Source organism: Heloderma suspectum, chromosome 1 (genome assembly GCF_057233095.1).
Source record: "Heloderma suspectum isolate Gila_16-S chromosome 1, 16-S_ref, whole genome shotgun sequence".
In the NCBI taxonomy this organism is placed as follows: domain Eukaryota; kingdom Metazoa; phylum Chordata; class Lepidosauria; order Squamata; family Helodermatidae; genus Heloderma; species Heloderma suspectum.
Genome location: NC_139458.1, coordinates 305,701,124 through 305,728,843, shown reverse-complemented (window position 1 = coordinate 305,728,843; position 27,720 = coordinate 305,701,124). Strand labels below are relative to the sequence as shown.

Genomic DNA, 27,720 nt, shown 5'->3' with positions numbered 1-27,720 from the left:
CTGAGCAATTTATGGTATATTGTAATGCTTTCTCTTTTCCCTGGGTAGATATTTATATCTATCTCTTATATTTTGTACTCTGTTTTTGAAATAACAATTTAAAAAAAGAAAAAGAAAATTGCCAAGAAGATGCAACAGCCATACCCCTGACATAAGCATGGCACAGGAATAAAGAACAGGCTGCTACTAAAGTTATAGGAGAAGCACCTGTTAAATAGATCAAACTCCTAATTAAACACATCTTTGCTAATGTTTCACCAAGGGCTGGACCCATATTTAGCTTTTACACGTGGAACTGCAAAATCAAACGTCTTGCTTATGCCTGATAAAATGGTTTTTAATCCCAGTTCATCCAATATATGCATATTAATATCTTTAAACTAATAGAGCTCTGAGAAAAATGTTGAGCATCAGTTGGCCTAGTAAGCTCATCTGTCAGCAACATCCTGGCGATATATTATTTTGATCAAATGAGTCAATTTTCCTCCAGGATAACAAATTGAATTGAATAATTATAAAACCTTAGCAGGCATACTATTAAGATATAATTGTCATCACGTCAATTTGTAATCTCTCAACATTCCAGTCATTCAGGTTGTCAAGGCAATAATGCCTCATATCCCCTTTTGAAGTTCACTGTTCCTTTGATGCTCCTCCGAGAGCTTTTGCCCTTTGCAAAATAGGATCTTAGAATAACTAATAATTTCAGATAAATGGACTGACACTCCTTATGTGTTGTTTGTTTAGTCAGTTAATCACTCTGCCAATTAAAAAACAACAACCTCCTTAATATTATGGAATATTACCATGACCCTGTAGAAAGGTGACTGTGCTCTTCTCTGCCCTTCCGATCTTAGAATAATCTTGCATTCCTAGAAAAACTGCCCTGGTTGCTGCCTCCTAGGCCAGATTTGTGTGTCCAACATCTCCATCCCCTGGTTTGTCCCCACAGACTTAAGAGATGACTAATAATTGCCACTGCTACTTGCACTTCATCCATCTAGTGCTTGATCTTAGATTTTGCTTGAAGTGTGCAGCAACACATGGAATAGGAAATCCAAGGCCATATGATGTGATTTTTACCTGGGGCACAGCAAGTCCCAGTTAACATAAGAACATAAGTAGAGCCTTGCTGGATCAGACCAAGGGTCCATCTATTCCAGCATTCTGTTCACACATTGGCCAAGCAGCTGCCCATGGGAAACCCACAAGCAGGACATGGGTACAACAGCACAGTCCTGCCCATGTTCCCCAGCAACGGGTGCACATAGGCATAATGCCTCTGATACTGGAGGTAGCACAAAGCCATCAGGACCAGTAGCCACTGATAGCCCTCTCTTCCAGGAATTTGTCCAATTCCCTTTCAAAGCTATCCAAAGTGGTGGCCATCACCACATTTTGTAGTAGCAAATTCCATATATTAACTATGCACTGTGTGAATAAGTATTTCCTTTTATCTGTCCTGAAGCTCCCACCAATCAGGTTCATGGGATAACCCTGAGTTCTAGTACTATGAGAGAGGGGAAAAAATGTCTCCCTATCCACTTTCTCCACACCATGCATAATTTTGTACACCTCTACCATGTCTCCCCTCACTCGCCACTTTTCTAAGCTAAACAGTCCCAGATGTTGTAACCTTTCCTCGTAGGGGAGCCGCTCCAGCCCCTTGATCACTTTGGTTGCCCTTTTCTACCCTTTTTCCAACTCTACCGTATGCTTTTTTAGGTGCGGTGACCAGAACTGTACACAGTATTCCAAGTGTGGGCACACCACAGATTTGTATAAGGGCAGTACGATATTGGCAGTTTTATTTTCAATTCTTTTTCTAATTATATCTAACATGGAATTTGCTTTTTTCACAGCAGCCGCACACTGCGTCGACATTTTCATGGAGCTGTCTGCTGCAACCCCAAGATCTCTTTCTTGGCCAGTCACCACTAGCTCAGATCCCATCTTGTTATACTTGAAGTTAGGATTTTTGCCCCAACAGTCATCACTTTACACTTGCTTACATTGAACTGAATTTGCCATTTCGATGCTTATTCTCCCAGTTTGGAGAGATCCTTTTGGAGCTGTTCACAGTCCATTTTTGTTTTAACCACCCTGAATAATTTGGTGTCATCAGCAAACTTGGCCATCCCACTGCTCACTTCTAATTCCAGATCATTTATGAACAAGTTGAAAAGTGTTGGTACCAGTACAGATCCCTGTGGGACCCAATGGAACATGCAACTGAGTAAAGAAGCAGACTATCAGGCTCCATAGCAACTTAAATCCAAACAGAATTACTTAGAGAGCAATCCTATGGCTGCTGGACAGCAGCTGGATGGCCACAGGATATGCCGTTTTCCCGGAAACAAGCTCGGAGCTGCACTCCGAGGTTGGTTCCTGGAAAAGCAGCCTCCCCCCACTTCCGCACTGCTTCCGAGGCAGCGCAGAACAGCCCCATCCTCCGTGCTCGCAAGAGGAGCGTGGAGGGGCTGGAAAGGGGTGTGGCTGGGGGTGTTCCAGGGCAGGGAGGGTGGAAATGCCTGTATGATACATCCTATGTTTCATACAGCAGCCTCCTTCCCCACTCCGTGCTCCTGTGGCTAGATAGCAGCAATCGGCTGTCTAGCCAAAACAGCAGGGCAAGGGAAGCGTGGAGGGCATGATCCCCTCCATGCTTCTCCTGCCCTGCTTAGGATAGGTGGTTGCCTATCTTGATAGGATTGCGCCCTTAATTACTTAATTGTAGAAAGGACTGAGAGGTTTTGGAACTTCTTCCAACTCATGGAATTCTTTATAAGACAATGTTTTTTTTAATAGCTTATGCTAGGGGCAGGCAGAAGGTCGATCTCCAGGTAATTTATCATAGAATCATAGAATAGTAAGGTTGGAAGGGGCCTACAAGGCCATCGAGTCCAACCCCCTGCTCAATGCAGGAATCTAAGTCAGAGCATCCCCGACAAATGGCTGTCCAGCCTCGTCTTGAAGGCCTCCAGTGTGGGAGAGCCCACCACCTCCCCAGGTAATTGGTTCCATTGTCGTATTGCTCTGACACTCAGGAAGTTTTTCCTGATGTTCAGCTGGAATCTGGCGTCCTGTAACTTGAGCCCATTATTCCGTGTCCTGCACTCTGGGAGGATCAAGAAGAGATCCTGGCCTTCTTCTCTGTGACAACCTTTCAAGTACTTGAAGAGTGCTATCATATCTCCCCTCAGTCTTCTCTTCTCAAGGCTAAACATGCCCAGTTCTTTCAGTCTCTCTTCATAGGGCTTTGTTTCCAGTCCCCTGATCATCTTTGTTGCCCTCCTCTGAACCCTCTCCAGTTTGTCTGCATCCTTCTTCAAGTGTGGTGCCCAGAACTGGACACAGTACTCCAGATGAGGCCTAACCAGTGCTGAGTAGAGGGGAACTAGTACTTCCCGGGATTTGGAAGTGATGCTTCTATGAATGCAGCCCAAAAGAGCATTTGCCTTTTTTGCAGCCACATCACATTGTTGGCTCATATTCAGCTTGTGATCGACAACAATTCCAAGATCCTTCTCGCTCGTAGTGTGGTTGAGCCACGTATCCCCCATCTTGTAACTGTGCATTTGGTTTCTTTTTCCTAGGTGCAGAACTTGGCATTTGTCCCTATTAAATGCCATTCTGTTGTTTTCTGCCCAGCGCTCCAGTCTATCCAGATCACTTTGAATTTTGTTTCTGTCTTCCAAAGTATTAGCTATCCCTCCCAATTTTGTGTCATCTGCAAATTTGATCAGCATTCCCTGCACCTCCTCCTCCAAGTCATTAATAAAAATGTTGAAGAGCACTGGGCCCAGGACTGAGCCCTGCGGTACCCCACTCGTTACCTCTCCCCAGCTTGAGAAGGTCCCATTGATAAGCACTCTTTGAGTCCGATTCTGTAGCCAACTGTGGATCCACCGGATCGTTGTTTCATCTAGCCCACTTTGAGCTAGTTTGCTCATCAGGATATCATGGGGTACTTTGTCGAAAGCTTTGCTGAAGTCGAGGTATATGATGTCTACAGCATTCCCACGGTCTACAAGGGAGGTTACTTGATCAAAAAATGAGATCAGATTTGTCTGGCAGGACTTGTTTTTGACAAATCCATGTTGGCTTCGAGTAATCATGGCATTGTTGTCAAGGTGCTCCCAGATGGATTGCTTTATGATCTGCTCCAGAATTTTCCCAGGGATTGATGTCAGACTGACTGGTCTGTAGTTCCCAGGTTCCTCCTTTTTACCCTTTTTGAAGATAGGGACAACGTTAGCCCTCCTCCAGTCATCTGGCACTTCCCCCATCCTCCATGATTTCTCAAAGAGAATAGACAGCGGTTCTGAGAGTTCTTCTGCCAGTTCCTTTATGACTCTAGGATGCAGTTCATCTGGCCCTGGAGATCTGAACTCATTCAAAGTAATGAGGTGTTCCTTGACCATATGCCTGTCGATCTCAAGCTGCAATCCTGCCCCTTCAGCCTGTACTTCGCCTTTGCCAGGGGGGTCATAGACCCTCTTTTGGGAGAAGACTGAGCCAAAGTAGGAATTGAGCACCTCTGCCTTTTCTTTGTCATCTGTTATCATTTTTCCATCCTTATTTAATAGCTGAACCACCATTTCTTTCCTCTGCCTTTTACTATGCACGTAGCTGAAGAAAGCCTTGTTGTTTTTAACATTCCTTGCTAACCTCAGCTCATTCTCAGCTTTAGCCTTCCTGACGCCATCCCTGCAATTCTGTGCTATCTGCCTGTACTCTTCCTTTGTTACTTGGCCTTCTTTCCACTTCCTATATATGTCCTTTTTTGTTTTCAGGTCATCCCTAAGCTTTTTGTGAAGCCACATTGGCTTCTTCTGTTGTCTTCCACCTTTTCTTCTTGTTGGAATTGTTTGTGATTGTGCCTTGAGAATTTCCTTTTTTAAAAGCTCCCACCCATCTTGGACTCCTTTTCTCGCTAGCATCGCTTGCCATGGGACCTTACTGATCATTGTTCTGAGTTTATGAAAATCAGCTTTCCTAAAATCCAGGGTACGCATTTGACTACACTCGGCTTTTGCTTCCCTTAGAACCAAGAACTCAAGTACAACATGGTCGCTTTCCCCCAGAGTTCCTGTAACTGCTACTTTATCCACTAAGTCATCTCTGTTGGTTAGGATCAAGTCAAGGATAGCTGATCCTCTAGTTCCTACCTCTACTTTCTGTAGGAGGAAGTTATCCGCCACACAAGTCAGGAATTTCCTGGAGGGGCCATGTTTTGCAGAATTTGTCTCCCAACAAATATCGGGGAAATTGAAGTCCCCCATTACTACTACATCATGCTTCCTTAAAACATTGGCTATTTGCTTTTCAAAAGTTTCATCCTTGTCTTCTCCTTGATTGGGTGGCCGGTAGTAGACTCCGACCACCAGGTTCCTTTTATTCTTTGCTCCATTTATTTCAACCCAGATGCTCTCGATGGGGCTACCAAGCTCCTCCTCCTGTATTTCTGTGCAGAGATATGTATTTTTCACATACAGTGCAACCCCACCCCCCTTTCTGTTCCTCCTGTTCCTTCTGAACAAGTTATATCCTTCAATTGCTGTATTCCAGTCATGAGAGTCATCCCACCAAGTCTCAGTTATACCTATCAGGTCATAATTTCCCTCTTGTATTAAGAGTTCAAGTTCGTTCTGTTTGTTTCCCATACTCTGGGCATTAGTATATAGACATCGAAGACCATGTGCTTCATAGTCTGGCTTTCTTCCTACATGTGTCTGAAGACTATTATTGGGCGCTATCAGAGCTGTTCTCTCCATTGCAGTGCATGCGCCTATGTCCATTGTTACCCCCAACATTACATCTCCCTTCCCCGTAGAATTCAGTTTAAAGCCCTCCTGATGAAGTTCTTCATGCTGTGGCCAAACACATTCTTCCCAGCCTTTGTGAGGTGCAACCCATCCCTAGCCAACAGCCCATCTTCCAGGAAGTATAGCCCGTGGTCCCAGAATCCAAATCTCTCTCGTCGGCACCACCTTCGTAGCCAGTCATTCACCTGGAGTATTTTTCGTTCCCTTTCTATCCCTCTTCTAACTACTGGAAGGATGGATGAGAAAACTATCTGGGCCCCAAAGTTCTTGAGTTTCCTTCCCAAAGCTTCAAAGTCTGACGTGATCTCTTCGTAGCTCCGCTTGGCGGTATCATTTGTTCCCACATGGATGAGAAGAAAGGGATACCTGTCAGTGGGCTTTATGAGTGCAGGCAACCTTTCAGTCACGTCTCTAATCTGTCCTCCCGGGAGACAACATACCTGGCGAGTCCATGGGTCTTCGCGACATACTTGGGTCTCGATCCCACGCAGCAAGGAGTCTCCCACTACTACCACTCTTCTCTTCTTCTTCTTGTAGGCCTGGGTTTCATCGCCTCTGTTTGACTGACCTTTAGCCTCTTGCTCACTCTCATGCAGGTTCCCCTGTGATTCTTCCTCTGCAGGCTGTCCTCCAGTCTCATCTGCAAGTACCTGGAATCGGTTCCACAGCTCCACTGCTTCCACTGGTGCAGAGTGGCGTCTAGTTCTTCTTCTCCTAACTGTCACCCTTTTCCAAGGAGTATCCTCTATTCCATTTTTCTTCACCTCAGCATTTCCCACTGCCTCATCTTGCTGTTGCTCTTCAAGCTTCTGGTCTGCCCTTTGCTGCTGTAGTTCCCCCATTCTGTCCAAGAACTCTTCGTGTTCTCTTATTCCCCGGAGGGTCGACAGTCGCTGCTCCAGTCCACTTACTTTTTCCTCCAGCAGCGTGATCAACTTGCACTTGTTGCAGGTGTAGGCCATGTTGTTCTCAGGCAAGAAAACAAACATTGCACACACCTTGCAGGTCACCACCACTGGAGAGTCTTGTCCTTCCATAGCCTCTTTTCCCTTTTGTGTCTAGCTTTGTGATTGTTCTTGACTAGCCTGTGCCTGCTCCTCTACTCAGTAGAGGTTAAAAGCAGAGTCCCACTGGTGTGGAAGTGTGTGCTACAAGTCAAATAAATGAAAAAAAGTTAGTAAAAAAAATTAAAACAATGTTAATAAAACAATTTGCAGTGGATCAGCTAGAGTTTCCAACTCCCGGTGGTTTAACAATAGCGACAACAAAAAGATTCTCCCCCTCCTAAATTAGGCTGCTGAAATAAAGAGAGCTTGGAGGAAAACAGGAGTGGGTTTATATATGAAAGAATGTGTGGGCCTGATCCAGTACTGGTACTGAAAATAAATTCCTGGGCTGAGCATGTGCTCAGAGAGAGGCACCTTGATCTGCAATTCTAGGTCCATCTTCTTGAGCTATTATTTTGTACCTGGCTCCAGTTGGTGGACCTCAGAGGTCCAGTGAAAAACAAAGTCGATCCCATGAGCCTAAAGCAGAGGTGAGGAACTTCCTGTGGGCCTAATCCAGCCTGCAGAAGTTCTCCATCCAGCCCGTGGGGGCTTGGGCTCCCTCCTCAGGGCCCACCACACACCCTAATCTGTGAGCAGAGGTGATCAGGGGATCCCCCTGCATGCCACTCCCCCTCCCAATAGCCCTAAAGTCTGCAGCTCTGGCTTATGCTCTTTGGAACATAGCAGATATTACGATGCAGAGCAAGCCCTTCTGATTTTCTTGGGTACTTGCTCCGTAATGAATCTATCAGACAGTGCAGTGTGGTTTTTAGAAGCTATTTTGTAAACCCTGAAATTATTTTCCAAGGACTTGACAGACTGCTGTTCAGCTCAGCAATGAGTATGAGAGTTAGCAGATTTCTGGCAATAATAATAATAATAATAATAATAACAACAACAACAACAACAACTGAGGCACAAAACAACTACTTCTGTGAAAGGTGGGATGGTGGAATTAATACTCGGAGATCTGCGAGAAGAATTTGTCACCGGGGGCTTTTAAAGTGTCAGAATAATTCCACATGCTTATTGTAGATATGCTATATCTTAGGACTGTGAAGGAATCATACTTACCTAAAGTTAAGCAAATAATGAAAGCAATTCAATTGATGCCATTTACTTGACAAAAAATAGTTCACTTGACAAGTGGAAAAGTGACATAGTAAATAACCTAAACATTTACTGATATTACAGCTGAACATTTTATATTTGTACAGTATAGTAACTGTGAATGCTTTGCACATTCATTATATTTATTTGCACAATTTCGTACAAACTTATATAATATAATGATTTTTAGGCTGCCTTTAAGGGCTTAAACACCAGTTTCTCTTGTGATTTTCATGATGATCTCTACATTTGACTGAGAGACCCCCCCTACCATCCTGTCCATGGGATAAATTCATATAGTGAAAATGTACAGAGAAGTGCTCAGAGACCAAAGTCCAACTGTCCCAGACACCAAAGTCCAAGTCTGAGTATATTCCAAAAGCCAGTAACAGTACACTAACATTCTACCTGCTCACTCAGAAGTAAGGCCCAGTGAACTCACTGGGGCTTGCTCCCTGGTGACTACACTAGTAAGGATACACTTACTAGAACTGTAGCCTTAGAAGACTTCCTAGATTGGTTTGGCCTGGTTCGGTGCCAGGATTATGCTGGTATATAAGTGGGATCTGTAACAAAATATTGCAGCATAGAGTATTCCTGTTCAGGATTTCAGCCAGCCTGCAATATCTTCTTCCAGGATACTCCAGTCCATTCCCCAGCCCAAGCTATCCAATCCCCCCCCCCCCCCGATATTCATCCTTCTTGAGCTTGTTCATTCCTCACTGGGCTGTTTCTCAGTGGTCATGCTTTTGGCTACAATCCTGTTGGCACTTAGCAGCTGAGTTTGCTGTTAGAAGGAGTGATTGTGGCAGGACAGAGATGGACGGACAAGACGGTTTGAAATATTAATCCCTTTGATATTTATCTGTTTCATATGGTGCATTTTGAAGGATTTTAACATTTGGAAATAGTTTGTTTTGAGCGTGTGAGAATTTGGAGTGTTTAACAAGGCAAACACTCCTGCTCAAATTCTTGTGAGCAAAATCAAGGCTAGCACAGCCCCCTGCTTGAACCCTCAATTCTGCTTGCACCCCCAATTCTGTTAGTCAGATTCTGCTATCTGGAGTGCTGTCCAGTCTCCCTCCCCAAACGGCAAAAGCCCTATGCACACTATTTGGGAGCAAGTCCATTTGAATTCACTGCTTTTGACAAAGTCTGCATAGGATTTGTGCTGCGTACCAGCTTTGGTGAGCAGAACTAGATTTCTAGCAAGGCTTAGACTTTCTGGAGCCTGTGACTTTCTGGAGACTGAACCATAACCTTTTGCCAATGGATATAACATGCAATACTTTTTGACTGGTTTCAATATTCTTCTTGATCCTTGATATTAAGCAAGGGCTTAATTAGCAGTTGTTTTATTTTGTTTGTGTGTGTGTGTGTGATTGTATTTGCTGCCCATTATTTATGGAATAATTAACAAAAATTAATTAAAGGAAATACTTCTTCCAAGAGGTAGAAGAGGTACAAATATGGGAATTGCTTGAATGTATTAGCATAGAAAGGAAAAATAACTGCAGCCTGGGTCCAAGCATATTGTAAAGCACGATAAGGTTTAGACTAATTGTTCTGGACAAAAATCTGTTCTTCCACTCCCCTGCATCCAAATAAATTACATCAGGAACAAAAATGTTGCCTGATAACTCAAGTGTATCTGTGATTCAGAACTCGGAGGCACTTCTGACTACATGCAATCTCACCAGGAACCATGTTCAAAATAGCACTGTACTGGAATAACTACTGGAAGGGACCTTACGTCCTATAGGATTTGTGTTTCTTTAGTGATAAAGATCCTGCAACCCTTATACCTGTATACAGTAAGCTCTGTTGAAAAATGAGATATGAACCTAAGTAGAGCTGCCCTGGAAGAGACCAAGGGTGCATCTAGTCCAGCATTCTGTTTGCACAGTGGCCAACCAGATGCCTATGGGAAGCCAACAAACAGGACATGAGTGCAAGAGCACCCTCCTGCTCATGTTCCCCAGCAATTGGTATACAGAGGTAGCATATAGCCATGGCTAATGGCCTTTGATAGCCTTCTCCTCCATGAATTTGTCTAATCTCCCTTTCAAGCCATCCAAGTTGGTGGCCATCACTACATCTTGTAGTAGCAAATTTCATAGTGTTTAACTATGGACTGAGTGAAGAAGGGTTTCCTTTTATCTGTCCTAAATCTCTCACCATTCAGCTTCACAGGATGACCCCAGGTTCTAGTAGTATGAGAGAGGGAGAAAATCTTCTCCCTATTCCACTTTTTCCTCACCATGTATCATTTTAGACACCTCAGTTATGTCTGAGATACATTAATGAGTAAGGATGGTTAGGATTGTGCTGCACATCAAATCTTTCAAGAAGACTTAGAAGAACAGTGCAGAAAGTTTTATTAGTCAAAGTACTTTCTTCTGTCCGCCTCCCAGGCAGAAAAAGTTGGCCAAGGTGTCTTTTTATTGTCATAGTCCCAGGTCTGGAGACTTGTCAATCAGCCCACAAAGAACTCTAAACCCACAGAGGTGCTGGTTGCCCCAACTCCAGGAAGGACTCTCAGGAACCCTTGACACATCCCCTGGACCTAAGAACTCAGCCCTCATATCAACCTCAAAGAATGGCTCCGCCAAAGCCGCCCAGGCCCCTCAGCAATGTAGAAGTTGAAGGCTATGAAAATGGATGTGGCTCCTTTAAGTCAGGACCCAGTGGGAGGTGGAGCTTCTGAGAGACCTGAGCTGACTGGCCTACTGAAGCCCTAGGTTGCTGGAATGACAACAGCTTCTTTCGACTACCCCAGCCTAGCACCTCCTGCAGAGAGCTGTCCAAGGTGCTATTAGGCCCTGCTTTGCTGTGCTCTTGTTTATGTTTACATGGCATAACTGTTGCCCGAACATTACCCTTGCCTTACTAGTCGCAGCCTCCTTTTGGCAGGGCCTCCTCAAGCTCCCAAATGACCGTCTGCTTCCTCTTATCCCTGCCCCAGACACTGATCTCCCACAGAGTTTCCATCACTCTCTCCCTCACTTTCTACCATGGGTACTGCTTACTTTGAGACACATTATAGTGTGTGGATAAAAGAATGAGGTAGTTACCAGTGAAATCACTGTCAAAAGAGAATAAAACAGTATTTGAGAAAACATTTTTTAGTGCCGGTGGTCAAGAAATGTGAAAGCAAAGTACCGTTGATGGTTGAAAAACACTTCCCTCATCCATGTTGAAGATGCTGCTTCTGATCATTTGTTCCACCATTTTATGATTACATTCAGGGGGATGTTTTAAAAATGTTAAACTCTGCGCCTGCTAACTTTCATACCCTTTAGCTGCCACTGTTGATATCATCATCATCATTTTATGCAGTGTCTCTGCCTCTCTGTCAGGAAAAGGAAATATTAAAATAATTAAAAACTTCAAAGAGTCTTGTAGCTCACTGAAGAGTAAGCTTTCATGGATTAGTCCATTTCATTAGATGCATGGAATGTTATCCTCAGTTGGCAGGTATATATATTGCACTCTTGCCAGAATAAGGATGCAAGAGGGCATCCCAAGGGCCATAGGAGATGGCAGACCTCACCCTCCATAGGCGGAGAGGGAGGTCCACCCACAATGGTCCTCCCTAGATAATGGCGGAGCTTTCTGTTGCTGTGGCTGCCCTGCCAGTGGTGCTCTGCTTGTGGTAAGGACAAAACGGGGGCACTGCAGGTGTGTGGCACGGTGGATTGGGGGAAGCTTTTGATCCAAAGTTGCCTCTTTCCCAAGGCACACCCTTAGAATGGCGGGAAAACTACACCAACCCTGAAGCTGGCACATTTTCCAAAAGAAATGTAAAAGGGGAAAAAGAAAACAAAACTGTGACCACATAACTACTACTACTACTACTACTACTACAGAAGAAGAAGAAGAGGTGAAAATCCACCCACCCCCTGCACACACACACTGACTGCCCTGGCCATCAAGAGCCTGGCAAGGGCTATCAAGTGATGGTTCCTCTGTCATGAACACACACACTCCACGCACACCATCGGATTGCTCTCTGAGTCATGTGGAGCATCTACATACAAATTCTGTAGAGCTTGGCCTGAAAATAGTATCTTCTCCTCCCACCCAATCAGGAAGACAGATCTCTGCAGTGTGATGAATGGAAGCAGAATCCATAAAGCACTAGAATCAGCTTCTCAGCATCTACAACCAGAATTCTGCATGCCTGCAGCATCACTTAGCTAATATTGGAACACCACCAACACCCACATTGCAGGAACGCCCTGGAATTCTTGGGGAAGCTGAGCTGTGTTTGAATTCTTGCTGAAGGCTTAGTTTCTGATCCCAAGTTTCATCTGCTCTTCATGAGAAACCATGCTGTCAACTTCTCATGGACAGAAATGGTGGGTTGGCATGCCCCTTAAGCATACACTATTACCACTGCATTAGTGTAGCCTGTGCTTGCAGGGTTGAAATGCCAAGACTTTTTTATTTGCGGGGATGATGACATCATCTCCCCCCCCCCCGGGCCAAGCTCCTCTGTTCTCCCTGAACTTAGCTGCAATCCTCACAGTAGCTGCGGAAATGGATTTTCCCCACAACAATATATTGCTAGTGAGCTATCCCTGTTGTGATGCAAAGTATTTTGGGGTAGTTTGGTCCAGAATGAGCAATCAAAATCTCTTAGCTTTTCAAAGACCTGCTCCTGGTACAAATGAAAAACACTAGAACTGGTTTGTTGCTATGGATCAACACAGCTGTCTGAATTTTTGGATGCTCCTTGTGGGCGTGGCTATGGAGACTGTCAGGATGAGCGCCTGTGCCTCAAAATTTACCACTGCATCACTGACCATTTCCACAGGGAGGGTTTTTAGATAGTGATGTGCATGGTGAATGAACTATCCGGGCAGCATTTAAGACATGATTCAGCAGCACATGCTTCATGCTCACTAGGCTAAGAATCAAACTGAAGTCAATGATGTGCTTTGCTTTACAGGCCTAGAAGAACCCAAAAGTGATGCTATCTTGCCCCATCCTTGGCAGAGAGGCAGAACTATCCTGGCCCTGGCCCAGCTGTTCTTATTTGCAACAACTACTGATCTCATAGGGGGAGCTGCATTGTAATTTGCATCAAAAGACACATCTGGCCAGTTCAGTAGGGCCTGGATGAACATCATAATATGGGTGTGCATCTAGATGCACATTTACATCTGTAGCAGTTGCACGTGCAGCTGGAACAGGGTGACTTCATCCAGTGAGTGTGGTTTCATGGCTGGAGTGTCAGATGTGGATTCAGGAAATCCATGTTCAAGTCTCCATTCAGCTATAAAGCTCACTGGGTGGCCTTAGGCTAGTCACTCTCCCTAGGCCTGCCCCTCCTCACAGGGTTGTTGTGCAGATAAAAGGGGACGGGATACCATGCACATGGCCTTGAGCTCCTTGGAGGAAAAATGAGATCTCAATATAACAATAAATGCAATGAGTAAATCTCTATGGATTTATCAAAGGACTGTGTAGGTATTGCAAGACTGCTACAGTTTCACAGCATCTTCACTGAATTTGCAATAGGTGACGTTTTGGAAATGCACTTGCTTCAGGAGTCATGCGAATGCACTTGAAGAAGACAGCCTGCATCTGATAAATCAACAAGAATAGGATGGCTGTCATTTTACAAAATGCCTTTGATCTCTTCTGGTTTGGGCATTTGAAGGAGATGGCTGGCCAGCGTTCTTAAATGCCAACACACTTGATAACACTTAATGCAGAGCTATTACTTTCTATCTGTCCGAATACCTGCCCCTTAAGATATTCATGTCACCCAGAATCCTTGGATTCTGTAACTCTAGAAAATGGTTCCCTCTGTGCTATAATGGGAAAATGATGAAGATGCCCATGTGGAGCAAGTGGCATTATGAGAACTGCAGCCCAATCCCAAACATCCCTATTTGGGAGCAAGTCCGGTGAGGACTGCAGCCTTAAACTGCATTGGAGCAGGGTTTTCCTTTTCCAGAGCTTCCTAAGCAGACTTACTAGGAAATAAGCCCCACTGAACCAAGTCTGAATCAACAGGATATGGCTGCATACTGGGAAAACAGGCAGGGTGGCATCGTTTGTGAGCAGTACTTATGTGTGCCTCTTTCCTTCATCATTTGGCCAACTTTCCCACAGAGGAAAAAATCATGCTCACACATCACAGTCCTGATGGCATTTCCTTGGATTCCAATGGAAATGCCAACCAGGTAAGTGTGCTTAGGAGGAACACAGGAAGGGCTGCTGGTGCTACTGTTGGAGAGGACATTCCCCCCCCCCCCGACATTCTATATAAAAGCACAATTTGTAAAATGTGGATCACTTTGTACTCAAAAGAGGTCATGTCCTACCTATGTTGATCTTTGAAACCATCTGGGGAAATTAGAAAACTATGAGCTGGAGAGACCTACACAATAGTGCAGCTTTCCCCAACCTTTGTGGGCCCTTTCTGCTGTGGCACCCCGGCTGAGGAATGAGCTCCCTAGTGAGGTTCACCTGGCACCTACATTGTATTCCTTCCAGCGCCAGGTGAAGACCTTTTTATTTTCCCAGGCATTTTAGCATTTTAGCTTTCTAGCCTTTTAGCTTTGCTGTTTTAAATCTGTATTTTAAATCTCTGCATTGCTGCTAGGTTATATTCTGGCTGTATTGTTATACTGTGGTTTTAATGCTTTTATATTTTATATTGTTTTACTGTATGCTTTCTGGTTTCAATTTTTGTGAACTTCGCCTATTGGGCAGTATAGAAATAAATAAATAAATAAATACCCGGCGCCCTCCAGATGTGTTGGACTACAACTCCCATGCTGGCTGGGGAATTATGGGACTTGTAGTCCAACACATCTGAAGGACACCAGGTTGGGGAAAGCTGAGATAAATGAAACTGACATATCTTTCATTAGTGAAATTGATATATCCTCCTCCCCACCCAGCCCCTTGGCAGAAATTGGTGTCATTGAAACTTGGAAGGGCTCCCTTGGGTTGCTCGTTCTCCTCAGGCACGGAGGGGCAGAATGGCTCTAGTTCAAGCAGGTTGCTGTTGCTCCATTTTTAACCTGGTTACTGCTGGCTGAAATTGACATGACATTCCCACGGATTGCTCGCCCAGTGACGCAGCTGAGAGGACATGGAGGTGCACCCTGCAATTTACATTATTTGGGTGAGGATTTCCCTCCCCTATCATAAATGTTATCTTCCCTCATACATTTTAGTCTCAGCGAACCAGATCCCCAGCACTGAACTGTAAAAAATAAATAAATCACAAATCGACTGACCCGAGTCCACCTTCCACGTCTGTTTCTTCCACTTCCAGGGACTCACTCTTCCTGTTGAGAACTTATCAAAGGCGATCTCTTTCTGATATGCCTGCCAGTGCCTTCAAGCGTTAAGGTGAAGGACCCAGGAGGGGCATCGGAGCGGAGGAGCCAAGGACTTGCTTTGCCTCTCGGTCGGCACATGCTCCAGATACTCAGGGGAAGAGAAGCAGACTTGGAGGAGAAACCTCTCGCCTCTCTCCTGCAGCCTTCCCCAACCTGGTGCCCACTAAGTGCGTGGGACTGCAACACCCATCATTCCCATGGCAGAATGGACATGATGGGAGTCGCAGCCCCACGCATTTAGAGGGCACTAGGATGGGAAAGGCGGCTGTACTTATTCAAATCCCTCGATTAGGTCAGTAACTTGGGTGATAGGATGAGGAGGCACCCGTTCCGGATTAACAGCAGTCCGCGGTTTATATCTCGCTTTTAGTACCGTCCACACCAAAGCGCTTCGCGTCCACTATCCCAGTCATATTTAACCAGCCCTGTATTACTACTACTACTACTACTACTGTTATTATTAACCCGACGCTGAAGGAACGGGGCCGTGGCGGGATTCGAACCCGGGGGCTCCCAGCCCGCGCAGCCCGATCCGACGGCGCGTCCGCTTGGAAGCCAGCGCCACCGATTTCCACGGGACGTGCCATCCAAGTGAAAGCGCGCCCCGGACTGCAGCGCCGCTCTGCTCCAGCGGAGCCCGTCCCCAGGTCGCCCCCGCCGCTACTGCCCCAGAGAGGGCCTCGGTCTCTCGCCTGCACGCTACTCACCTGGAGAAAAGTCCCCCTTCGGCCCCCCGGAGGCGCGACGCGGGCCCAGGAGCCGCGGCGCATTGCCCAGATCAGCCCCTTCCCACGGTCGCGCGGGCCGCCTTCTCCTGCGCCTTCGCCTTCGCCTCGTCGCAGATCCCGGCCCCAGCCGGCCCGGGACGATCCCTCGGGGCGCGGGGCCGCCCCCTCGCCGGAGGGGCGCCCCGGCCCTCGCTCAAGCGCGGCGGCTCCTGCGGCGCGCTGCCCAGAAAGTCGGCAGGCTGCGGCGGCGCGGGCGGCGCGGAGCCTTTGCAATAATCCACCTTCGCGTGAGCGGCAGCGGCTCGCCCGGCGGCGCCCCGGGGAAATCCGACCGGGGTAGAGAAGGAGCGCCGCCAAGCCCGAACGCCGGGCAGGGCAGGGGCCCGGCGGAAGAAAGCGAAGCTGCCAGCTGCAGAGGAGAAGCCCGAGAGTCGCCGCGCAGACCAGGCGGCAAGTCCGGACCGCGGCGGGGGAGAAGTCAAGAGCGAGCGACTCGACGTCTGATTCCTGCCTCGGGCTGTTTTATATGGCCAGCACAAGCCCCGTGGCCTGCCGGCTGCAGCCGGTGGCCGCCAGGGGGCAGCACTTTCCCGTCAATGCCAGAGCAGAGCCCGGCCCGCGGCCAGCGCCTAAAAGTTCGGGGGGGCGGGGCGCCAAAAAAGTGTTGGGGGGAGGAGTTCATCTGGTTTGCAGACCTTTAAAGACGAAATTGTAAACTGTTTTTCAATTATTTGTTTGTAAAAAGAGGGGGGCAGAGAAAATGTGGGGGGGGGGGGCAGCCCTCCACAGCCCAGCCCTGGCTACAGGCCTGGAGCAGACTTGCAATGCCAGGATCGTGCCTGATCCCTCCGGGAAGGGGACGGCGGGGGGCTGAGAGCCTTCGAGGCCTCGCTGTCAAAAGAGGCGCTCACCTTTCTGCGAAGCTGGCAACCGCACTTCCTGTGAAGAGGGCCGGTCAGTGCAGCTGCACTCTGCAGCATTTCTCGGCCCTGTATCTGCAGGGGACTGCCCTGAGCATGGGGCGCAGGCCTCACAAAGCCGTGGGATCAGGAGATGTCCCCTCTGCCACATCTTGTCCAGTTTTGCCCTTAGCTTACTGCCAAATGCATCCAAATGCCTCTCTTGCAGCCTGGTGTCCTCTCCAGATGTGTTGGACCACAATTCCCATCAGCCCCAGCCAGCATGATCAGGGATTTTGGGGTTTGTAGCCCAAAGCTTCAGGGGGGCACCAGAAAGCCTACCCCTAAATTCAGAAAAGATAGGTATTTGGGAGATGTTGTAAATTCTCTGTTGTGTAAAATCACTGCTTTTGCTGCTAAAAAAAGAGATGCTTTCTACTGGCGGAATGATATTTTAAAGTATTGCTGCTTGCTTTGGTAATTTGTGTTTATGTGTCCAAGAATTAGAGATTTTAATGTAATGTCACAGCTTCCAGATGAGACTTTTACTGTGCAACCGCACTGTCTCATTTACAGGAGGGCCAGTCATCATTGTCCATTTCTAATCCACACGTGTTTTCCCACTGCTCCTTCTTCCATCTTTTTCTTACCAGAAATGTGTGTGTGTGTATGGAGGAAAAAATGACGGAATAGCTGCACAGCACCTTTTGGTAGCTCTGAGAGCCCTCCCATCTGGAAGCGCCTTGTGATTTTGTTGTAATTTTCATATGGTTGCTCACCACCCTGCGAAGACATTGTCCAGAAGGGTGGCCTATAAACAGTTAATATAAATACAGGACTCAAAATATTCACTCCTTAAGAGGTAGCCATCCCCCCAGCAAATAACATGTTTGCAGTTGTGTCTTGCCCTACCCAATTAAATCTCTATCTGAAAAAACAAACTTAAATGTTGGTGCTATATCTTCATTGCATAAGTAACAACAAACCTCTCCCATCACCCCCCCCCCACATTCTTTATGCTTGTAAATTGAATGGTGAAATTGCTGTATTGACTCTCATTTATGCTTGATTTAAAAACAAAACAAAAACAAAAAACAGCCCCCTTCCATTTTTTTGTCTCACCTGATCATCATTCACAAGTGAATGAATGAATAACATTTATTGCATTAGTCCTTAGACCACAGCAGCACAGAACCAAGTAACAAAACTTACAAAAACTTACATAAGAATACAGTAATCACTAGCTAAACTAATAGTTAAATTATTGAAATTAAAAACATATTCTTAAAATAACACACTGTACATATAAAATACATGACATTATAGACTTATATAAGAATACATTTCTCATATTTTCAAATCCCCCAGGCAATTCACAGCAATGGAATCTAGATACTTTCTGCAGCATACTCATTCACAGCAATGGAATCTACATACATTCACAAGTGATGGATTCCAGATTAAATGTTTATTGCAGCACCACATGTATGGAAGCACCATAGGACCATTTTGAAAACAAATAGTCAAACTTAACATTTGAATGGATCCTTATGTTTTTAATTATTGTCTCAAACTAATGCCAAACTCCAGTTTCTAAATTCAAGATTGGTTTGATCCTACCCTCCATACTAATATCCTGTGCTGTGATCATCCTCTGTGCAAGCGTGCTAACAAAAGCTAGGGGACATAACATCTGAAATCTACCCAATAGTGACTATAAATCACTGGTAAATCACTGTTTTAATCCTTGACCTAAGACTTTTTAAAAGAAAGATATCTAGTAAATTGAAATAACAACAACAAATAAACCCAGCAATCCCATTCCAAAAATGAATGGGAGTGAGGATGTAGTTTCAGTTCTTCTATAGCACCCTAGCTCCAGCCACAGGGAGGTAGTGAGAGAGCAAAAAACAGCAACCCTCAGCTCTTTAATCATTTCTATCCATAGTCCCTAAGGGTAGGTTTTCAGATCCATGTTATCCAGATTCCAGTGCATCAGGTAACAGAATTATATAAAGGAGAGAGAAACACAAGGAAAGCAGGTTAGCACAGAATACAGATCCAGGAAAACAGAGACCATAGTGTAGAGCATGCGATTTGTTTGCAAAAGGTCCAAGGTTCACTCTCCCGCTTCTCCAGGAGGTAGCATTGGGAAAGACTCCTGCCAGTCAGAACTGTTGCCAGTCAGTGTAGAGATAAGAGATTTCCCCCACTGGGGGAGAAGGGGTGGAGCCTTGGGAGAGGGTGAGGGGCCTTGGTATTGGCAGGCCAGATAAGAAAACCCCGTGGGCCATATCCAGTCCATGGGGGCCAGAGGTATTCCATGACTGGAACAATAGTAATTAAAATGCTGTTTTAATGTTTTAATATAATTTTAATTGTATTGTTGTTTAATTTATATTTTAACTTTCGTATATTTTCATATGTTTTAACTGTATAGGTTTGAATTTTTGTAAGCCGCCTTGTGTCCCAGCACTGGGGAAAAGGCGGGGTATAAATAATAATAATAATATAATACTGAGCTAGATGGACCAATGCTCTTGGTATGAGGAAGCTTCCTATGAGAGCGATCAAAAAGAAAGGTGGACTTTTAATTTTACTAAAAAAAAATTATTTGATTTGTGCCCCATCTTTCTACCAAGAAATGGCACTCCAAATGGCTTGCAGACACCATTAAAATGGATTAAAACTATAAAACAATACATTAAAATATAATCAAAACAAAACACACACACTCTCTTTTTATTTACTCAGCTTCTGCTGGTGGGAGGACACAAGCTCTACCATCTTTACAGGCAGAGTAAGAGCCTCATCGTTGTAGACATGTTTACCCAGAAGTAGAGAGCCTCGTGTGGCGCAGAGTGGCAGGCGGCAGTATTGCAACCGAAACTCTCCCCACGACCTGAGTTCGATCCCAGCGGAAGCCGGGTCTCGGGTAGCCGGCTCAGGTCGACTCAGCCTTCCATCCTTCAGAGGTCGGTAAAATGAGTACCCAGCTTGCTGGGGGAAAGGTAGTCACAACTGGGGAAGGCACTGGCAAACCACCCCGCTATAGTCTGCCATGAAAACGCCAGCGCAAGCGGCATCCCTCTAGGAGTCAGCAATGACTCGATGCTTGCACAGGAGGAACCTTTCCTCTTGAGCACACTCTGGGACTTGAGCACACTCTGGGAGCCTTGAGCACACTCCGGGAGAGAGTGGAGGACAGGAAGGCGTGGCGTGCTATGGTCCATGGGGTCACGAAGAGTCGGACACAACTTAACGACTGAACAACAACAACAACAACAACAACAACCATGAGGAACAAAGTGGGAAGCACTCCTATGGATATTTACTCAGAAGTAAGTCCTATTGTGTCTAGTTGGGCTTACTCCGTAGTAGGTGTGTTTAGGATTTCAGCCTTAATCCCAAGATAGATAGACAGACAGACAGACAGACAGACAGACAGACAGACAGATGAATAGATGACAGGAGCCTTAGAATGCAAAGCTTGACTCTGACCCACCTTTCCACACAAATTAAGCAAAATCAATTGATAAGGTGGCCATTTAGTTAAATATGTGGCTGGCCCAAGGACACCCAGAGCTTTATGGCTGAGTGGGGGTTACACACTTGGTCTTCCTAGTTCAGCCTTCCAACCTGGTGCCCTCCAGATGTGTTGAACTACAGATCCCATTATCCCTACAATATGGCTAGTGACAATGGGGTTTGTAGTCCTGTGCATTTGGAGGTGGCCAGGGGGAGGGATTATTTTAGTTGAACATTCTAACTGCTGCACCAAACTGGCTCACACAACTGGTTAAGAATAACCTGAGGTCCCATCTGTATCTTTGAAATGGTTGGCTTTGATCTTTAAAACCCAGAAAAGAAAATGGGGACACATCATTTCCTATATTTTGAAATGATTAATTTGAGGTGCTCCATTGCAGTCCCCAACTTCTTCTCAGCTCCAGTTCCAAAGCCTCCAGCAGCTACTCTCTGATGGTAGCTTTGGAGATGAACAACTTCCTTCTCTCCCAGGTTGCATGTTTTGTTCCAAACTTCCCTAAAGCATCATTTCTAGTAAAAAATGTGAGCTTTTAGCAAAACACTTTACCGCTCAGGTCCATGCTTGATCAGAAAGTGATGCCAAAGGATAAACATTCTTTTAGAAAAATTCCAGTTGCAAACAAAACCCTTAGCTCTGTCTTTGATAGCTGTTTCTGAGGTACAATGCGGTCAGTGCTCAACATCAAAGGCCTGATATGCGCCTCAGCAACAGCTATCAACAACAATGCGCACCTCTTAGCTTCTGGCTACTGTCATTACTGCTTGATGAAAGATTTTTTGGTGTGTGTGTGGGGTGGGGGAAGGTGTCATGGGAGATCGCATATAGAAACATTTCAATTTGTGACATGAAATCGATGAGGGCTGCAGCTATTGGTTCAAAGAAGCCACATCGATAGTGTCAAGATGTTTCCAAATTTGCTGTCAGAATATGTTTCATTGCTTTTATTCCAGCATCACCAATGAACAACGGGTTTGATGGCAGCGGATCATGAGCCAAAATGTCCTAGGGATGGTATTCATACACCAGTTGCTGGGGAACATGGGTGGGAGGGTGCTGTTGCGCTCATGCCCTGCTTGTGGACTCCTGGTTGACAGCTGGTTGGCTGCTGTGTGAACAGAATGCTGGAGTAGATGGACCCTTGGTCTGATCCAGCATGGCTCTTCTTATGCTCCTATGTTCTTGTTCTCTTCCACATGTGATTTCTAAAGCTTGATTCAGCATTTTTGGCATCGTTACGGGCATGGTAGACTGTGTATATTGGTTTTACTGCTGTGTGGTGGTATAGTGGAGAGGAAAAGCTGTATATTTAGTTAGTATAATCATTATAACTACAGCAGTGCTATCAAGACAGGCCAATAGTCACCTATTTTAAGCACAGAGATTTGTACCTTTGGCAGATATTTTAGGCCTATTTAATTGTGTATAATAATAACCCATGTGCAGAATGAGTGAGTTGGCCAGAGATATAAGGCTGTATCAAATGTTAGTCCTACTTAGAATAGACTCATTGAAATGAATGGGACTTAAGTTAGATTAACATCAGATACAACCCATAGGGTGCTTCCTGGGCCCCATCAAGAGACACTGTGCAACTATTCCATCTTTTTTCCTTAACAGATTTTCTGTAGTAAGAAAAAAAAGATGGAAAGGACAGTGGGACAACAAGACAGGGTTATGAGTTGAAGATGTTGTCATCTGGATCCCCTGTACAATTCTGTCAATAAGGCAGGGTGATGGAAGATTAAAAGCCTCATCTGGAAGCACCTATAGAATGCCCTGAGAGCTCCTGATCTGAAACAGGGTGGGAGGAATTACTGCCCACGTTCCTCTATGGCATCCCTTGATGGGGGAAGAAATTAATCCAGATGAGTAATTTGCATGCTTTCTGAGAGCCTTTCTACATGAGGCTTCTATTGTGTGCTCTTGATTGCTCACTCATGGTTGTTTGTGAGTCCTTTACATGATGATGTCATCCTCCAGGGCCTCTCCTGTGCTTTGCAAACATTATTGTGTTTTTTTTTTTCCTAATGAGAAAAGTGTGGTATTTTTTCCAAATGGTCTCTATAACACCACAGAAATCTCTTGTAATTGTGCAGTTTCACTATACCACAGCACCACTTAGTGGTTGTATAATGGAACATATAGAAAACCAGAGAAAGAAAAACTCTGGGGAAAAAAACATGTAAAGGAGCCGATCTTAATCCTGCAAAGAATCTGGAAGCAGAAGCCTCAGTAAAGGTTTGGGATATAAGCCTCATGTAGAAAAGCCCTTAGACGGTCACTATTTTTCCTTGGTTCAGAACATCATGATTTCAATGAACTTTTATGGTACAAGGCTTACGTTTGATCAAGAGCTGGTGAGAAGCAGTGATTCGATCAACATTTCATGAACTTGCTTGAGTTATTTTAGGAGAAATGGCTCCCCACCACACTTTGCTTTGGCAGTTCATTTTACTGGTTCTTGAGCATGTTTACTCGCAAGTAAGTCCCACTGGGGCTTAGTTCTGATTACACATGCAGTGGCCACATAGCCGCACTGTGAATCTTAAATTCCACCCACCCCCCACATGCAGCATGAGTTAGCTTTTAGTTGGCAACATGTAGTTCACAGGCTACACGTGGCCCAGCCTGGCCGTTTGTGCTGCCTCCACCCAGTCCCTGCTGCCACCGCTGCCACCCCCCAAATTCGAGCAATTCTGCTGGAAAACAAGGGGCACGGGGAGCGTGTGCCTTGTTTCCTGGCAGAACAGGGCTCCTGACAGCCCACCAACCAACTGTCAGGAGAGCGATTCTACTGGGAAACAAGGCACGTGCTCCTTATGTGCCCCCCCCAGCAGAATGGCTGTTTCTGCAGAGAAACAGTGTGTATTTGGTCGGCTGTCAAGAGCCCCATTCTGCTGGGATTCTAGTGGCACAGCTACTTCTGACAGCAGTAGGGAGGTTCATTCGTTCATTCATTCATTCATTCATTCATTCATTCATTCATTCATTCATAGCTATTTATTTATTAATTACATTTATATCCCACCTTTTTTCCTCCTTAAGGAACCCAAGGTGGAGTACATAATCCTCCTCCTCTCGATTTTATCCTTAAACAACAACCCTGTGAGGTAGGTTTATTTATTTATTTATTTATTTATTGCATTTATACCCCGCCTTTCTCCCTCTCGCAAGGAACTCAAGGCGGCTTACATTATCCTCCTCCTCACCGTTGTATCCTCACAACAACAACCCTGTGAGGTAGGTTGGGCTGAGAGTCTGTGACTGGCCCAAAGTCACCCAGTGAGCTTCCATGGCTCAGTGGGGACTAGAACCCGGATCTCCCGGCTCCCAGTCCAACACTCTAGCCACTACACCGCACTGGCTCTTGCCGTGTTCCAGGACCACATTTCAAGTGTGGAGACTGTGTGTCTGTATGGACAGGGTGGGGGTTGAACTGCTTCTCAGGTAGGCACCATGAGGTATAGAAGTGAAGCCAAAGAGAATACTTCTATAGCTCCATATCCAGGAGAGCTGGCATTTTGCAACCAAAGTAGAGAATGCTGGGAAAAGGTGCTCCCACCAGGTATGTATGTATGTGTCAGGGTGGAAACTTAGCCCATAGAGCCTCAGAGCAGTTCTGATTCTGAGGAAGAACAGAAATCCGTGGGAGAGGACCTCGCTCATCCCTCACAAGCACAGCAGCTGGCAGAGATTCTTCCTGCCAGCATTCCTAGGATAGGTAGTAACCCTGGCAGTGAGAGAGCACTGGAGGGGGGCTTGCTGGACACTCAGCGCAGACGCAGGGAGCGGCAAGAGATGGAGAGCGCCAAAAGGAGGCGCTCTGCTCGTTTGGCGCTAAAACAACGGTTGCGTCCTGAGGACCCAAGGGAAAGAGGGAGGATCTCTCCATAGCCCATACGTTCAGAGTTTTCCTGTGGTTCTCCTTCAAACGGGGACCAACTGCCTTACCTGGAGCTTAGGCTACTTAGTCGCTAGTGATTAGTATCTGTAAGAGTCATAAAGTAATAAAGGAATAAAGCTTTGGAAAGAATCCTCGTCGTCTGTGGCCTGAGTTGGCTATTGGAGGGGACTGCAAGAGGCAGCTAGGGTGCTCCTGACAGCATGTATGTATGTATGTATGTATGTATTTAAGTTTATATGAAAATGTAAATGTAAATGCTGCCCTTCTACTCAAGGCAATTAGCAACAACTGAAATCAAACATAAAATCCCTAAAACACACACACACACACCAAAAACTCTATAATAAAAATGGAGACCTTAGGGTGGATCCAGACTTAATCATGGGACTTTACTTAAGTCACATTGTTTTCATTGGCTCTAAGTATGATCCAACCCGGTTGCAGGAAATTAAACAAAGGCATCATATAATTAGTTAGCTATGGGATAAAACAAAAGCTTGCCTAAACAGGAAGGTTTTTGCCATATGATGGGACACCACAGGAGAGCTAAGGACACCTTGAGCACCGTGACTGTCACAGGAAAGCTGGATGAAGATGCTGAAAGCATGGGAACTCTCACACGCAAACGGGCCACACTTCATTCCCATGAAATGCATTTTTATGAAGTAAGGGTACATGGAGTAGACTCGAATGAGCCTACCACAAGAAACAGATACCTTGCGTTACTCGTTTCAGCATTTGGGGTTTCAAAAAACAGTCATGCATGTTTAAATATCAATGATCCCTGAAGATGTTAAGGCTTGCATGGACGCAGTGTGGATTTTTTTTTTTTTTTTACAATACCAGCTGCTAAGCAGTGTTGGTAGTTAAGGTCACCTCCACAAATGATGCTGAGGCTGCATTTTGCCTCTGCTGCATCTCTCCCCACCCCAAACAAAGATGTTTAAGAAAATTCTAGTGCAGCATGTCGCTGTAGGGAAGCAATTCATTGTTATTGGAAGGATGATCCCTAAAAAGACGGTGAGTGGGGCTTCCATTTAGGAAGATGGGGCAATCCCCCCCCCCGTGTTTCAAACTCCATATGACTATTCCATGGGAAACCCTATATTTCTACCTAATTCACTGGTTTTTGGGGTAGCCAAACTCAGAGAGCATCACATACCTTTAACCCTTCCAAGGTGGCAGGGGGAAAGGATGTGCAGCTTCTCCTGCCAATTCCCTCCCTAGTCTTGTCTCTCCAGGCCCAACCTGCTCTAATGGATCAGGTCTCCAGGAATAATCTGCCACACCCACAGCAAGCAGGGGAGGCTGGTTGTTGACTGGGGTGGGAGCAAGCAGGAGAAGCTGTGTGTCCTTCATCTCCAGCTGCACTGGGAAATGTAAAGCTATGTGGCTCTTCTCCAGCTCTGAATCTAACAACCCTCTTGGTTTTATACTGTGTGGCAGGTTTATGCTTGAACTAGGTATGGAAACTGAACACACAAATCCCAGTGCTTTCCTTTCTTCAGGGTGGCTATTTCACTTGTGGTGATGACATTGCTATGGTTACTATGAAGTACAAAAAAATAATTGCAACAAATGATCCGAAAATACATGATTTTGTTGTTGTTCAATTTAATCCTGAATACGTGCAAGAAAAGGCATTGAACCCCTCACTGAGGCGGAAGCGGTGTCCCCTAAGACTAGTTAATGCTGTTCTTATGAATACAAGACTCACTGTTCTTGTGAATACACAAGAACAATGGCTTTGTATTCTGCTTTTCTTGAGAACGAACACACACACACACACACACACTGACGTGAGGTGCTCTAATGGTGTCTTGAGCAAGATCAGCCATGCATGCTTCAGAAGTAAGTATGTTTAGGACTGCAGCCAAAAAGAAACAAGGGGAGAAAGTACTGAACATTTATAACCTCCCCAGCCAGATGGTTTGCTGGTGACATCAAATATTGTTAAGGAATAGATTCCATTTGTAGAAACCATAGACTGCACAGACTCTTCTCTGCACACTTCTTGAGATAGGAAGTAAAGCATTCCAATCAGCTTGTTTTCAATCTGCTCATATTTTTCTAAGCAATCACGAAAAACCCACCCTTGGTCAACCCACCCTCAGGTGAACATCTGTAGACAAATGTGGAGTGCTGCAGACTGGAGTGGGACAGAGGGAGCTTTTAAAGGTTTTGCTTAACACATTTGACAGTATTTTCCCAAGAACTGCCATATGTCAGTTTCTTCCAGGTAAGGGCTATTGTGCCAGAGTGATCCCCACCCCACAACCAACCGCATTTCAAATTAAGAGCCCTATTTTTATTTTCTGGCAAATACCAACAAATCCTCAACTCACTTTAGCCACTTCTCAGAAACTCCATGTTTCTTCCAGTATTGGTTGGAAAGTATGCACGCATAGACTTCGAAACTATTCTCCTCTCATCTTCAGGATACACACACACACACACACACACACACACACACACACATATTCAGGCCACCGGCATTGATGTGTATAGAGCTAGCCACCGGGGTGAGAAGGCTCTAGCTAAAGCTTTTCAGGTACAGGGCCCTTAAGTGGGGAGCAACTTCTCTTCCTTCTAACTGGGGCTTTCCCCCCTTGGGCTTGTCGGAGTCAGAAAGGAAAGGCTAGAGAAGGCTCAGTAATTTTCATAGGATAAATGGTTCGATGCACTGTTTGGTTGCACAGCTATCAGATCTGCTTGTGGAATTAGACAAGGGAAATCCGAGAGCACGGAAGTGAGGTGAGAGAAAACTTCCACCTTGTGGGGCTGTGCATACATTCCCCACCAACAAATTCACTTCTTCTACACTCATAACGTGGGCAAATATTAGTAGAGGGCAGGGCTGGCCCTACCATTAGGTAGAGTGTGGCAGGCTCAGGCAGCACAGGTGGCAGATGCTGGGGGCGGCAGCAGTGGCAAGGTGTTGGAGGTCAAACTAGCATGTGCCCTTTGCTGCCCTCCAATGCAGTGAAGGATGCTGTTCTGCCACCAGCATTGAACTAAGATTCAACTATCATTCTGGTTGGCTTCTCTAGATGGAATGGAGGAGGGTGCCATCTTGTCCTTTACCTCAGGCAGCAAAATGTCTTCAGCTGGCCCTGATAGGATCCAGGATTTACAAAATTCTCCCAGCACAGCCACCTTTATCTGCAATGGCCATCGATTTGCTTAAATTTGAATACTTCACGTTTACTAGGTTGTGGATTTTATTTATTCAATTTTATGTTATTTAGTACATTTTTATCCTGCTTTTCTTCCATCATGGAACTC

General features: G+C 45.5%; 1 protein-coding gene across 1 annotated transcript in view; it reads right to left on the bottom strand.

Moving 5' to 3' along the window:
• HTR1E (5-hydroxytryptamine receptor 1E) overlaps positions 1-16,633 on the bottom strand; it is a 44,393-nt gene extending 27,760 nt beyond the window's left edge. Inside the window, exon 1 of the mRNA XM_084827056.1 lies at positions 16,062-16,633. The gene's annotated coding sequence lies outside the window, so the exon portion shown is untranslated. The remainder of the gene's footprint in view (positions 1-16,061) is intronic.
• Between the last annotated feature and the right edge of the window lie 11,087 nt (positions 16,634-27,720).